Here is a 14,763-nt window from a genome sequence, read left to right as displayed (position 1 = left end):
ACAAATCTGGATTCTGCCTTCACTTCAACTGCCACCATAAGTAGCATCAGCCAAAAATGCTTTTGTTGTCAACAAGAGGTACTAAAGTTGTCCCACTTTCCCTGTTCAGACTTTGAAGTAGTTTCATCACCTATGTGAAGCTTTCTTAGTGACTGGGAAAATAAAACTCAATACAATTGTGCCTGCACTTTTTTTTTGAAGAAAATTTCCTTTTTGATTCCACCAATGTTGGCAATCACAGACGATAAGGAAGCTCTATGCAAGTAAGTGATGAAGAAGCAATTCACTACTTACAAGGATGAACTTGCATTTATATAGCAATTTATTCTGTCCTCAGAATGTCTCAAAACACTTTGCAAACAATGGATTACTTTTGATATGTAGTCACTGTTGCCCTGCAAATGTGGCACCAATTTTGGCACACTGTTTTTCAGCCACTTCTTTTACCCTCCCTATTAAAAGTGCACTCTAGCTTCTCCAATAGCTAACATGGTTAAGGCAATGAGGTCCAAGGTTCAATCTATGCTGAGTAAGTGATCTCCACCGGGATAGCGTTAGGGGCCCCACAACTCATCTCAATGCCGCTGGGTTAGAGACTGAATAATCAGCCGTGGTTCTAGTTCTTAATCATTAAGAGGCTACCCCAACTGTAAGTACATGTGCGTGAGCACCTAGTGGTGATGATCTCCCTCTGCTTTGAGGTTCCCCAGTAGTTCAACAGCTTGCCATCCTTTTTATTATATAACCAGTTGCTTCGTCAGACTCTTATTGGACTCCTCTTAGACCAAGGGCTTTTTACAGCACCTTCCCTTATCTTCGGGTAAACAATTATGTGGATTTTTATTCTGACTTGTCCCTCTCCTCCCCCACAGCTCTGTGATCTCGTTGATCTCTTAGCATTCTGATTTAGATATGCTTTTTATGTTAAAAATACAAATACAAATTGCGATGACAGCACAGAATAAGGTCAAAGATAATTTAATTCAGTTGCATTTGCAACAAATTGTACAAAGCTTCAGCCCTGAGTGTATTTCTGCCCAGAAAGATAAGAGTTGTTGAATGCATGATATGAAGGTCAGGATCCCTTCTTCCCCAGAAATACATTATGCATTACATTTACTAGTCAAAAATATATTAACTATTGAAGCCTAGGCTTTGAAAATAATTCAATTCGTTCCAAGGCCACAAAGGAATATTCTGGTATTGCAGTCATAATTATTCAGAGCACATTATTTCATCATATTTCTGTCTGCCAACTGAAGCAGTTCATAAACCATATATAATAAGCACAGCTGTACCACATTTTTGTTCCAGACAGTCCTTTGGAGGATAGTAAGACCATATTGATTACTGTGGAATATAATGCTGTTCAATTTTACCTCTTATCTAGCTATTAAACACTTCATTTATCAGGTACACAGACACTGCATACAAAGTGCCCATTTGTTAGTAATATGTAAATAAAGTTAAGATAGGTGATAATGACTGCTGTTATAATGGGTAGTTATAACTTAATTATTCTTCATTGACAGTTTAAAGAGAACAAACGGGCTGCTGTATACTGCTATAATAAACCCTTTCAATACCCAGGTATCAAAACACATCTTTCAAAAAAAAATTCTGCTCATCAACATGAGAGCGGTCAGTACTAGAGGATGAAATACATTTTCCATTTCCAGTACCGAGTATCACCATCAAGCAATTCTAAGTCACATTTAGCACGCTCCAGGTACAGAGTAAATCTCTCCACTCTGTCCTGACATGCCTCAACCTCAATCCTGACTGCATCAGTTTGAATTTTTTAAATTTTAGACACCAAACATCCTTGTGGTCTGTTTGAGTGATACTGCAAATTACTGTAATCGATTAGTAGCACACAACATAGCAGAACATTGTGTGCAACAGTTGCACTTTTTCAGTGCCTCTTTCCTGAAATATTTTTTCATTTGCCCTTTTTTATCCTGTTAGTAAAATTTCTAAGGTCCAAAATAAAATATTCAAAAAAATTACATATTTCACAATAACATGATGGGGCTATTAAGAAATTATTTTTCAAGGTTCCACAAGACTGGATGTATGCCGCAAGATTGCAGTGCAGTCAATGTACCCATTTTCAAAAAGAGACAGAACGGGAAAGTCAGTTTAACATCTTTGGCAAGAAAAATTTTGAAATCTTTAATTAAAGATGAAATTACTATGGAGGAAATGCAGTGGATGTGGTGTACATGGACTTTCAGAAAGCCTTTGACAAGGTACGACTCAGGAGACTATTGGAAAAGTTTGCAACCATCTTCAGCTAGAAGTGCCGAGTGGATGATCCATCTCGGCCTCCTCCCGATATCCCCACCGTCACGAAAGCCAGTCTTCGGCCAATTCGATTCACTCCACGTGATATCAAGAAACTGCTGAGTGCACTGGATACAGCAAAGGCTATGGGCCCCGACAACATCCCAGCTGTAGTGCTGAAGACTTGTGCTCCAGAACTAGCTGTGCCTCTAGCCAAGCTGTTCCAGTACAACTACAACACTGGCATCTACCCGACAATGTGGAAAATTGCCCAGGTATATCCTGTCCACAAAAAGCAGGACAAATCCAATCCGGCCAATTACCGCCCCATCAGTCTACTCTCAATCATCAGCAAAGTGATGGAAGGTGTCGTCGACAGTGCTATCAAGCGGCACTTACTCACCAATAACCTGCTCACCGATGCTCAGTTTGGGTTCCGGCAGGACCACTCGGCTCCAGACCTCATTACAGCCTTGGTCCAAACATGGACAAAAGAGTTGAATTCCAGAGGTGAGGTGAGAGTGACTGCCCTTGACATCAAGGCAGCATTTTACCGAGTGTGGCACCAAGGAGCCCTAGTAAAATTGAAGTCAATGGGAATCAGGGGGAAAACTCTCCAGTGGCTGGTGTCATACCTAGCACAAAGGAAGATGGTAGTGGTTGTTGGAGGCCAATCATCTCAGCCCCAGGGCATTGCTGCAGGAGTTCCTCAGGGCAGTGTCCTAAGCCCAACCATCTTCAGCTGCTTCATCAATGACCTTCCCTCCATCATAAGGTTAGAAATGGGGATGTTCGCTGATGACTGCACAGTGTTCATTTCCATTCGCAACCCCTCAAATAATGAAGCAGTCCGAGCCCGCATGCAGCAAGACCTGGACAACATCCAGGCTTGGGCTCATAAGTGGCAAGTAACATTCGCGCCAGACAAGTGCCAGGCAATGACCATCTCCAACAAGAGAGAGTCTAACCACTTCCCCTTGACATTCAATGGCATTACCATCGCCGAATCCCCCACCATCAACATCCTGGGGGTCACCATTGACCAGAAACTTAACTGGACCAGCCATATAAATACTGTAGCTACGAGGGCAGGTCAGAGGCTGGGTAATCTGCGGCGAGTGACTCACCTCCTGACTCCCCAAAGCCTTTCCACCATCTACAAGGCACAAGTCAGGAGTGTGATGGAATACTCTCCACTTGCTTGGATGAGTGCAGCTCCAACAACACTCAAGAAGCTCGACAACATCCAAGATAAAGCAGCCCGCTTGATTGGCACCCCATCCACCACACTAAACATTCACTCCCTTCACCACCAGCGCACTGTGGCTGCAGTGTGTACCATCCACAGGATGCACTGCAGCAACTCGCCAAGGCTTCTTCGACAGCACCTCCCAAACCCGTGACCTCTATCACCTAGAAGGACAAGAGCACCAGGCACATGGGAACAACACCACCTGCACGTTCCCCTCCAAGTCACACACCATCCCGACTTGGAAATATATCGCCGTTCCTTCATTGTCGCTGGGTCAAAATCCTGGAACTCCCTTCCTAACAGCACTGTGGGAGAACCGTCACCACACGGACTGCAGCGGTTCAAGAAGGCGGCTCACCACCACCTTCTCGAGGGCAATTAGGGATGGGCAAAGATGCTGGCCTCGCCAGCGACGCCCACATCCCGTGAATGAATAAAAAAAAAGGTATGGAATTAGGAGGAGGGTAGCAAATTGGATTAAAAACTAGTTAGAAGGAGGAAAGAGAGAGGATGAGTTTAGGGTAGTTTCCACTGTTCCCTCTAAGTTGTGCGTGTGCACTGCCGCGCAGCAGTCTGTTGTGTGCCACGCACTTAACCATTCCATCCATGCACAAAATTAATTCACAGTTTTCTTTACATTTAAAACTCATTATAATTTTACTTTCAATAATTCTACTGCAGTCCTCACAGGCTTAAAAGATATGCATGTGGGAGGAGGGGAGGTGCTCTGTTGTCGGGGAAAATAAATTAAGTAAAAATCGGAGTAACTTCTAACCCTTCCCCTTCTTCCTTTTTGAGCAAGCTCAGATTGAGAGAGCTAAACAACAATATCTTAATGTTATAGGTACAGCACAGATGGTATGCTACTACAGAAGATGTCAGATCCTCTCAGAGAACACTATGGAGTTATCATCATAGATGAAACTTACAAAAGAACTGTTTCTACAGATGTGCTACTGGGTCTTATGAAAGACATTGTGAGACAGAGGCCAGAACTAAATGTCATAATAATAAGCTCCCCTCATAAGTCCAATAAGTTGCACATCTATTATGGCAATGTACCTCTAATACGAGTGGAGAGTGAAGAGCCCATTGGGTGTCCAATCAAGCTTGTTTACAGTTGCATGCCTCAAGAAAACTATTTCCTACCTACACTAAGGCTGCTGTTCGAGATACATCATTCAAGGGATAAGAGAGATATGCAATTTTTCTATCCTGTAAAAAGGTAAGCTCATTGCTTGCATCATTTACAATATATTCCTGCTAATAATACAGTATAGAAAAGTTAGTGAATGCACAACTAGCATGGCAGCTAAGAACAACCATAGAACTCTTGAGCCATATCACTGGCTGTGAATAACTGAGACAAAGTTAATTTTCCAATGCTTGACTTTTTGTTTAAAACAATAATGTTCTGTGTGTATATTTTCAATGGAATCAGCCTCTTCAGATGCAAGGTTTGTAATCGGTACACTTTTCTTTCTAAATGACCTGAAATGTTTAGATGGAGCTATGATGAAGCTGTGACCTTATCTGCTAGTCAATGTACTTCTTTTACATCCTTTATGAAAATTTAAAATCAATAAAGTGCATTATTTTGATATGTTTTAAAGGTAGACGAATGAAATACATTCTGGATTTTAGTAGTTTCCTTCTGAAAGTTTTAAGTATTTGATATATTACTCGGCCAATTTCTTCAATTGTTAATGATTTGTTCTAGCTTTGAATTGGCGTTCATTGTCTTGGGATCTACAATAAGTGTAATCTTGACATAATATGCAGGATACATAGATATTATATGTGCCCACTGTGTGGCAGCACAGCACAACACAGCATCCTGGGGCCAGGAAGAACCCCATCACACTACAGCATTCATGATCCATTTTAGGGCAGTGAAAGGAAAGACATACTGTTCTATAGCATCAGATGTAGGTAAATGCAGCAGCCATTTTGTGCACATCAAGATCCCATAAATGGCAATGAGTGGAATTCTTATGCCAGCACCGTTACCTCTGGAGTCCCTCAAGGTCCTATCCTTGGCTCCCACCTCTTCTTTATCTACATGCTGCCCCATGGTGACATCATGCAAAGAAATGGTGTCAGGTTCCACATGAATGCTACCAACACCCAGCTCTACCACTCTGCCACCTTTCTTGACCTCTCCACTGCCTCTGTGTCATTAGTCTGCTTGTCCGACATCCAGTCCTGGATGAGCCGCCACTGCCTCAGGTTAAATCAAACTGTTTGCAATCTCGGCGTCCTATTTCACCTCAAGCTGAGCTTCTGACCCCATAATCATCTCCATCACAAAGTCCATCTACTTCCACCTCCACAACATCACCCACCTTCATCCCTGCCACAACCCATTTGCTGCTGAAAACCACATCAAAGCTTGTGTCATGTCCAGGCTCAACAACTCCATCGCTCTCCTGGCATGCCTACCAATCAGGATGTCCCCATTCCTCTGGCAGCAGTGTTTGCATCTGAGATTTCTACAACCAGTTTTGTTTAATTAAAAATCTTTGACAGCTCACCTTATCACAATTATCCTTTATTTTGTACATTTGTTCTGTTTGTTATATACCCTGAATAATGCTTTCTAAAAAGATGTTCTATTCAAAGTTGTGATTTTTTTTTTCACGGTGGCACACACAGCCTTTATATCGGTGGACAAACCCAAATTCATTCCATGCATGGCCGAAAAAAATTAGAGGGAACATAGGTAGTTTCTGAGAGTGGTTGAAATGAGTAGCGGTGTCCCACAGGGTTCTATTCTGGGATTGCTCCTGTTCAACGTGTACATCAATGATTTGGATTTAGGGCTAGAGGGAACGGTGTCACAGAAAATACTGAAATAGGAAGCAGAGTAAATAATTATGAGCACCAAAGGAACTTCAAGGGAATATTGATAAGAGGATAGAATAGGCAAAAAGTGGCAGATGGAACTCAATGTCCATAAACGTGAGGTGGTACATTTTGGTAAAAAATATAAAAGTAATAATTCAAAACTGAGATGAGGAGAAACTTCTTCACTCAGAGGGTAGTAGGTCGGTGGAATTTGCTGCCCCAGGAAGCTACATCATTAAATAAATTTAAAACAGAAATAGACAGTTTCCTAGAAGTAAAAGGAATTAGGGGTTACGGGGAGCGGGCAGGAAATTGGACATGAATTTAGATTTGAGGTTAGGATCAGATCAGCCATGATCTTATTGAATGGCGGAGCAGGCACGAGGGGCCAATTGGCCTACTCCTGCTCCTATTTCTTATGTTCTTAATTCTATTTTGAATGGAAAGCTCGATGATGCAAAGAGTAGTCGGTTGACAAGGCATTAAAAGCAGTGGATAAGGCCATTAGAAAAATCTCACGAATGCTGGGTTTCGTGGCAAGTGGTATAGAATATAGAAGTCCAAATGTAATGGGGAATCCATGTAAAACCTCAGTAAGACTACAGTTGGTGTACTGTCTCATTTTGGGCTACACACTATAGGAAGGATATTGAGGCAACAGAAAGGGTACAGCACAGACTCACCAGAACACTACCTAGTATGAGAAAATACAAAAACAAAGCAAGACTTGAAAAATTGGGGCTTTTTTGTTATTACAGAGGAGATTATGGGGTGATTTGACAGATGTTTAAAATTAGGAAGGGGCGGGACAGAGTTAGAAACAGACAGTTTCCAGTAATTAAGTGGTCGAGAACAAGGAGACATAGATGTAACAATAAATATAACAGATTTAGGACACAGAGCGGAGAAATGTTTTTACATCGAGGAGTATGAGGCTGTACAACACACTACCAGAGTTAGTGATTGAAGCAGAGATCATGTCAACATTTAAGAATAGGTTCAATAGTGGTTGAAGGAAAGAGGAACAAAGGAACACAGGAACAGAGCAGGCAATGGGATTACGGCTCATGTGGACTGGCTGAGTCGAATGTCCTGTGTTGTAATTTTTGTAATTCCATATGTAATTTATCCACTGGACTATCTTATCTGTCTTTTCAGACCATGATTACATTTTTTACTTGAAGACCTCAGCATCGCCCAAAAGCCTGGGCGCCAACTTAATATTTTTGCCCAAAGCTGTGAGTCTGTCGGCTGGATTTGAATTGTGCAATCTCTGCATACGCCTACTTTCCCTGAATACATCAGTAGTGTTCAGTCAACGATACTGATGGAATATTTTTCTTTAGCTTCGAGCACTTTTTTTACTCTAGCTCCTCTTCAGATAATTTCGAAAAACAAGACGACGAATTTCAAAAACTTCATTGAGGTAAAATGCACAATGAGTTTTTTTCCAAAAAAAGAGAATTAAAAATATGACTTCTGATTTCACATTTTTTGTAACTTATGGTTTTCATGAACTTCAGAAAGTGCATTAAGCTGGGGAAAGAAAAAGTGAGACAACAGCACTTTTCTTCATGCTAATTTGATTTTTTAAAAAAACAAATTGAATTTTGAAGTCCTTTTTTAGTGAGAGAGATAGGAAGGCAGAGGAGATGGGGAGGAGAGAGGAGAGAAGGGAGGCAAGGAGAGTAAAGGAGGGTTGGAATGGGCTTGAAGGGGTTGTGAGAAGCATTGGGGGAAGGGATCTGAAAGGAGCCACTTAGGGCAGTTTTCCTGCAGCCAGTGGTGTGGTGTGGCTTCCTTTCCATGCCACACCACACCACACCATACCATACCGCCCATTAGGTTCTACCCAAAAGACAGAGAAGCAGAAGAGAACACAAAGAGAAAGACAGAGGCAGAGAGGAGCAGAGATGGAAAGTAACATTAACATGAAAACATCAGAGACAGGTAAGGGAGCAATCATTTTCTCCAATTTGCTGTGTGCAATGCCATAGATCAACTACTATAAAAATAAACCTCAAACTGGCACGTGTTATAATTAGTATAATAATCAGCATGAAAACAACTAAATGCAGCCTTGTTTCTATGAATTTTGATTGGAATAATCTTATTGTAATCCATCTCACAACCACGGCTCCAACATGAATTCAAGGCAAGAAATACATGTGAATTATCAGCGATGGGGAAGAGTATAAATCACTTCGTAGTAAAGCTCTCTCCAAAAATAAATTCGTAATGCAGTAATTTTATCACAGCTTATTGAATAATGAAATTCTGAATTTGATAATTATTTTTGGAGCTGCAAATCAACAAAGCAAACTCTTATCACAGTATGTAGTCATTGGACAGATGAAAGGCTCCACTGAACCAATGACGATGTTAGTTTCCTTTGCACTATTACGATTGAAGCTCGACCCATATTTCTCAGACAGCCAAAGTATCTCCTGCACCAATCATGTAATGATTTCTGTGGAATCTGTGCATGTCAGATCGTCAAAACATGAAAGTCTAACTATGCATACACATTAATCCAACTGAAACAACACAACACAAATGATCTCCTGTCAACCTAATTACTGGCAGGAGTTCAACTCCCTTCACGCCAGGAGACTTATGCTGGTAACTAAGCTGAATAAATGTACAGTTCGACAACGTGAGCTACTGAACCTGGGCACTGCAACTTTCTTCGAAACTTGGAAAACCAAGAATAGATTCTTGGGGGAGTCTGGAGCTAAAGGTTGCAGCAAAAACAGGTACAGATTTGGGAGGCGACAATAAGTTCATGGACTTTAAAAGGAAAGGGAGTTTGGATATGGTGGTCAGAGGGTTTTTTTTTAGGAGCGGGGGTTTTGATAAGGAGAGGGACAGTACCTGAGAAGAGAGAATCATTAGTAATGTCAGCTCGCACAGGTTGCTATGAATTGCATGCACAATAGATTTCAAGTTTTGCAGGAAAACAGAATATCAGTCAGGAAAGTACAATGAATACAATCGCCAGCATTTGTTAATACTTAGTTACTAAGATTGAAATCATTCGTTCTGCTACCTTTGCTGCTTCCCCACCAAGCAAAACCTAGATTCCCACTGCTCAAGCTCTGAATCCACATCTCTCTCTAGTTTCTCTTGCCTCTCCTGTCATGCCCTCTCTAAGCTCATCTTATCCATAAGACTCACCTCTAGCTCCCACTAAACTGAATACCACCCAACTTTCCTTCCTGCAAAATGACAATACTAATGATTCTCCCTCCTCGGGTCTGTCCTTCTCCCTATCAAAACCCCTGCTCCTAAAAAAACACACCCTCAACCCCTCTGACCTTCCAAACTGCCACCTTATCTCTGGACAACATCCAACTCTCCACCACCTTTCTTGATCCTTGCACGACTGGGTGCTGTCAGACTGCTTGTCCAACATTCAGTCTTCAATGAACCACACACGTTCCTCCAGCTAAATATTGGGAAGACCAGAACCATTGTCTTTGGCCCCTGCCATTAACTTCCTTTCCTCTCCAAAGTACACGAACTTATTGTCGCTTCCCGAATCCGTACCTGTTTTTTCCGCAGCCTTTACCTCCAGAATCCCCCAAGAATCTATTCTTGGCCCCCTCCTCTTCCTCATCTACAAGCTGCCCTTTGGTAACGTCATCTGTAGATATGGGATCAGCTTCCACATGTACACCGATGACATCTAACTCTACCTCTCCACCACCTTTCTTGATCCCTGCAATGCTGGGTGCTGTCAGACTGCTTGTCCAACATTCAGTCTTCAATGAACCGCACGTTCCTCCAGCTAAATATTGGGAAGACCAAAACCATTGACTTTGGCCCCTGCCATTAATTTCGTAGCCTTGCTGATTCCATTAACGTCCCTAGCCACTGTCTCAGACTGACCGACTGTTTGCAACCCCAGCGTCCGATTCATCCCTGAGCTCCTTCATCATCACAAAAAGCTGCCAACTTCCAACCTCCCAATCTCCACCCTCCATAAACTTCCACTCATCCAAAACTCTGCTGCCCACATCCTGTCCTGCAACAAGTCACACATCCATCCCCGCAGCCCCCCATCCCTCCCCTGGCTTGCAATGGCTCCCAATCCCTCCAATTTAAAATGGTCATCCTCATGTTTAAAGCCTCTTATTGCCTCGACTCTTCCCCATCTCTGTAACCATCTGCGGTCCTACAACCCCTTGAACACTCCATTCTTCTGACTCTGGCCTCTTGTGCATCCCCTACTCCTTTCATCCTACCACGGGCAGTCATGCCTTCATCCACCTAGGTCCCATGGTCTGGAATTCCCATCCTAAACTGCTCTACCCCTCCAGCTTCCTTTCCTCCACAGACTTTCCTTAAAGTCCAACTCTTGGCCCAAGATTTTGGTTGTCCCGCCTAGCATTTTCTTTGGCTCGGGACCATTCTTTTGATTCCTTTGAATAGATTTCTACATTAAAGGTACTATATAAAAGCAAGCAGTAGCTGATGGTAATACTGCTGCAGTTAGCATTTCAAATGCATTAACAATTCTATGGTTTGATTTTTTTTTCTGGTCCAGCTCACTACTTTCTATATATTAAAAAAAATTAAAACAATGCAAGCACAAAAATGCAGTAATCTAAATATCATTTTGATATGAAAGTTACATTTTTGTCTTTGTGAAGTACCTTGGTTTTACTTTGTTGAACTAAAATGGAATTTGCTGTTAAAATATTGAATTTATGCCTTCAAATATTTTCCATTTGATAATTAAACTGAAATCCTTCTTGCCTTTAGACAAGATATTCTTTATTCTTTGCATATTATCCTCCACATCGCATGGGGAATATAAACAATCCAATTAGGTAAACAATTGGATCTTTTTAAAAGTGTTTTAAATCATGACACCACTATCTCCATTTCCTCACTCGTATGCTGAGTTGAGCCCCCACACATGGCCTTCATATTATATCACATATTATATCATGACCAAAGGAGTATAAATAAAAAGACAGGTGCTAAGACTACTTTTCCTGATATAACCTTTCTTAAAATCTTAGAGAACTTTGAAGCAATTACGACAATGCACTGTGATCTAATTACCTACCCAGCTTACATTGTGGCAAAATAGTTTCTGAATGTTTTTTCTACCACTCCACCCCTTCCAACACTGCAATATTGAAACAAATCCAACTATAATCAGGCCTCTCAGAATATGTTTTAAAATAGCTAGCTCCACAGAGCAGTTGGTATAACAATGAGCTGAGACATGTTGGAATAGTTGACACTGAAGTAGAAAATCAATTTATTCTTTATTTCTGCATCAGTTCAATGTCAAACAAAGGCAACAGTTCACCGCAATGTCACACTTGTCAGTTCTTGAATAACATCCTTGAACACTGCGCGTGCCAATTTCATCAGTCATTCTGTTTTTGAGCCAATTAATGGTATTTGTATTTAACAATTTAGTACAAAATCTATGACAAATGATGTGAAGAAGCCGGGACATAAAGCAAACAACTGGGAACTTTGCTGTGCAGGGAGGGCGGAGAGGCAGGTGAAAGGAACCTTTTCCTGAAAATTCACTCAAGTTATGAACACTATGTGTATTTCAAAAGCTCACCAAAGAATACTCTACCGTATCAGCTGTATTTCATTTGTTTTCATATACTTCAGTGGCGCTTCCTATTTTGCATTTTGCAGTAATAAAAATAACTGCTTAAAGCAGGGAACAAAAATCTGAGAATCAAAGTCTCCCAGAATTTGCAACGTCTACCAGTTGTTATTTTGACCAAGGTCTTTTCAGGACACTTTGCTTCGGTGTTAATAGAAATCAGGACAAAATTAACAGCAGCTGTGAAAAAACATTTTTTCCCCTAATTTGCAAATCCTACATTAAAATTACTAACCCCACAAGTTAAGTCGCTGAAACAGATTCACAGATAGTGATTATTTTTTAATCATAAAAAAATTGAATATTGTTAAACAAAAGAAATGATTTATATGTATATTAAAAATCTCACATCTGGGCTACTAATTTTTGTGTCAACGTTTACCATTATAAATTCTTATGCCCACATTTATTATGGAAAATGCCGATGTGCAATCAGAATGCTGAGTTGACAATCTGGCCAACGGGTTTCCAAAATATTCTCAAAATACTTCCTGAACTTTATTTTCATCCACTACTTCTATCCGCAGTAACTGAAATTTCTACGTTCAAAGTAAGAGTTTAAACAAAATGAAACAAAAAAAAAGAAAATTTCCTATTTCACAATTAAATTGTCTTTTGTACTTTTAATATCTTTATTGAAGTTTTTACGTGAAGACCTCAGTCTCTGCCAAAAAGCCTGGGCTTGGAGCTGTTACTCTTGCCCCGAGTTTTGACACTGAGCTGAATTTGGATTGTACAGTCTGCGCACATGCAGTGCACCTAATTTCCCAGGATGCATCAGGACGAGCCAGCTATAATGATAAAATATTTCCCTTAGTTTCTGCTCATATGTTTTCGAAAATTATTTGAAAGACAAATTTCAACGGTTTTACTAAAGTAAACCATGTTGAGTGTTTGGGTCAGAAAGGCCTGTTGTAGCCTTTGTTTTGCCTTCCATAAACTTTAAAGAGAGAGGGCGAGGAAGAGAGAGGGGGAGAAGAATGTGTCTTTCTTCATGTAATGTTACTTCAATTTACAAAATAATATCAATTGTGTTTTGAAGCCAGCTGATTACCTCACCTATGCGTTGTTGACAGTTAGAATGAGTCAATGCTAACGGCTTATACCTGGAGACAAACATTCTAATTTCTAACTGTAACAATGGAAGGAAAAGAGAGACAGTCTCTCTCTCTTTCAAAGCTATCAGTAACTTCTAATTATTAACTTCAGACAGGTGAGTACAGAGCCTATTTGCCTGAGCAACTTTCAAAATTCAATTAATTTGTTTATATTTTGAAAGAACAGAAAGCTCAAATTAAAAAAGAGCAGGAATCCACCCCCCCAGCAGCCCAGTATAAAGAAGCAGGGGAGAGAGAGAGAGAGCAGCTCAGAAACCCCACCCCTCCCCACCCCACTGGCCCGCAGGGAAGAGAACGAGAGCAGCTCAGGGAAAGCACAGGAACGCCCCCTGCCACCGCTCAGTATAAAGGAGCAGGGGAGAGAAAGAAGGAGCGAGAGAGAGAGAGAGAGAGAGAGAGAGACACCCACACCCCCCCCCCCCCAGGGAAAGCACAGGAACCCCGCCTCCCCCCATTCCCCGTATAAAGGAGCAATGGCGGAGAGTCTGAAACAGACAGAAAAAAAATAATCAAAAAGTAACATCACAAAACAAGGCGAAGCGGTGAGAGTAAGTTGTAGATAAGTATCTTGTTTAAGTGTATTGGTAGTTAATGTTAAGTTAGTGTAAGTATTTAGTTGTTTGGTTAAGTGTTGTTGGTAGTTAGTGTAAGTGGCTGCAGGGGAGTGATTTAAACTAGGAACCTATAACTTGCTAATACTTATCAAATTAATAACTTAAACTAGATAAATTAGTTTAAAAAAAAACTAATAAACTGAAGTAATTTCATAAAACCTTTAATTAAGTAAATAAATAAAACAAGGTTAGATAGGGATGGCAACGGAGGTGATGTGCTCTAACTGCAGCATGTCGGAGTTGTTGAGAGCAGCGTGATCCCAGGCAACCACATCTGCAGTAAGTGTCTGCAACCTCGAGGAACTTCAGCTCAGAGTTGTTCAGCTGGAGTCTGAGGTGCAGACATTGCGATGCATGAGGGAGGGGGAAGACTTTGACCCAGGAAGCGGTCACATCCCTTAGGTTAGGTAGTGGTTTAGATTTGGTTAATGGTCAGGGATAGGAGGGTGTGACTGCAAGTCAGGAAGTAAGGGGGTCCCCAGGTGCAGTGGTGAAGGAGCCGCAGCCTTTGCCCTTGTCCAACAGGTACGAGGTACTTGCTACCTGTGTGGATGAGAACAAAGGCTGCAGGGAGGACGGGCAAACTGAACACGGCATCGTGGTACAGGAAGCCATTCGGTGGGGGGGGGGGGGCGCGAAAACGCATGTGGTAGTGTTAGGTGATGGTATAGTCAGGGGGAAAGATACTGTTCTCTGCAGCCGTGACCGGGAGTCCCAAAGGCTGTGTTGCCTGCCTGGTGCCAGGGTTAAGGACATCTCCTCACAGCTAGAGAAGAACTTGAAGCAGGAGGGGGAGGATCCAGTTGTCGTGGTCCACGTAGGAACTGACGACGTAGGTTGAACTAGGAATGAAGTTGTGCTGAAAGAGTTTGAGGAGCTAGGGTCCAAATCAAAAAGCAGAACCTCAAAAGGTAATAATCTCTGGATTACTACCTGAGCCACGCGCACATTGGCATGGGGACAAACAGACTAGATGGTTAAATGCGTGGCTGAAAGAGTGGT

At 41.6% G+C, this 14,763-nt stretch overlaps 1 protein-coding gene and 1 long non-coding RNA gene across 6 annotated transcripts in view; one reads left to right on the top strand and one right to left on the bottom strand.

The window, feature by feature from the left end:
* Positions 1-14,763, bottom strand: part of snx29 (sorting nexin 29) — a 594,171-nt gene that overhangs the window by 460,181 nt on the left and 119,227 nt on the right. The window lies entirely within an intron of this gene.
* LOC137340652 (uncharacterized) overlaps positions 9,033-14,763 on the top strand; it is a 47,458-nt gene continuing 41,727 nt past the window's right edge. The window contains exon 1 of the long non-coding RNA XR_010966844.1: positions 9,033-9,141. This is a non-coding gene — a long non-coding RNA (uncharacterized lncRNA). The remainder of the gene's footprint in view (positions 9,142-14,763) is intronic.

The sequence above is a fragment of the Heptranchias perlo genome, chromosome 22 (assembly GCF_035084215.1).
Source record: "Heptranchias perlo isolate sHepPer1 chromosome 22, sHepPer1.hap1, whole genome shotgun sequence".
Classification (NCBI taxonomy): Eukaryota; Metazoa; Chordata; class Chondrichthyes; order Hexanchiformes; family Hexanchidae; genus Heptranchias; species Heptranchias perlo.
This window is presented reverse-complemented; position numbering and strand designations above follow the sequence as displayed.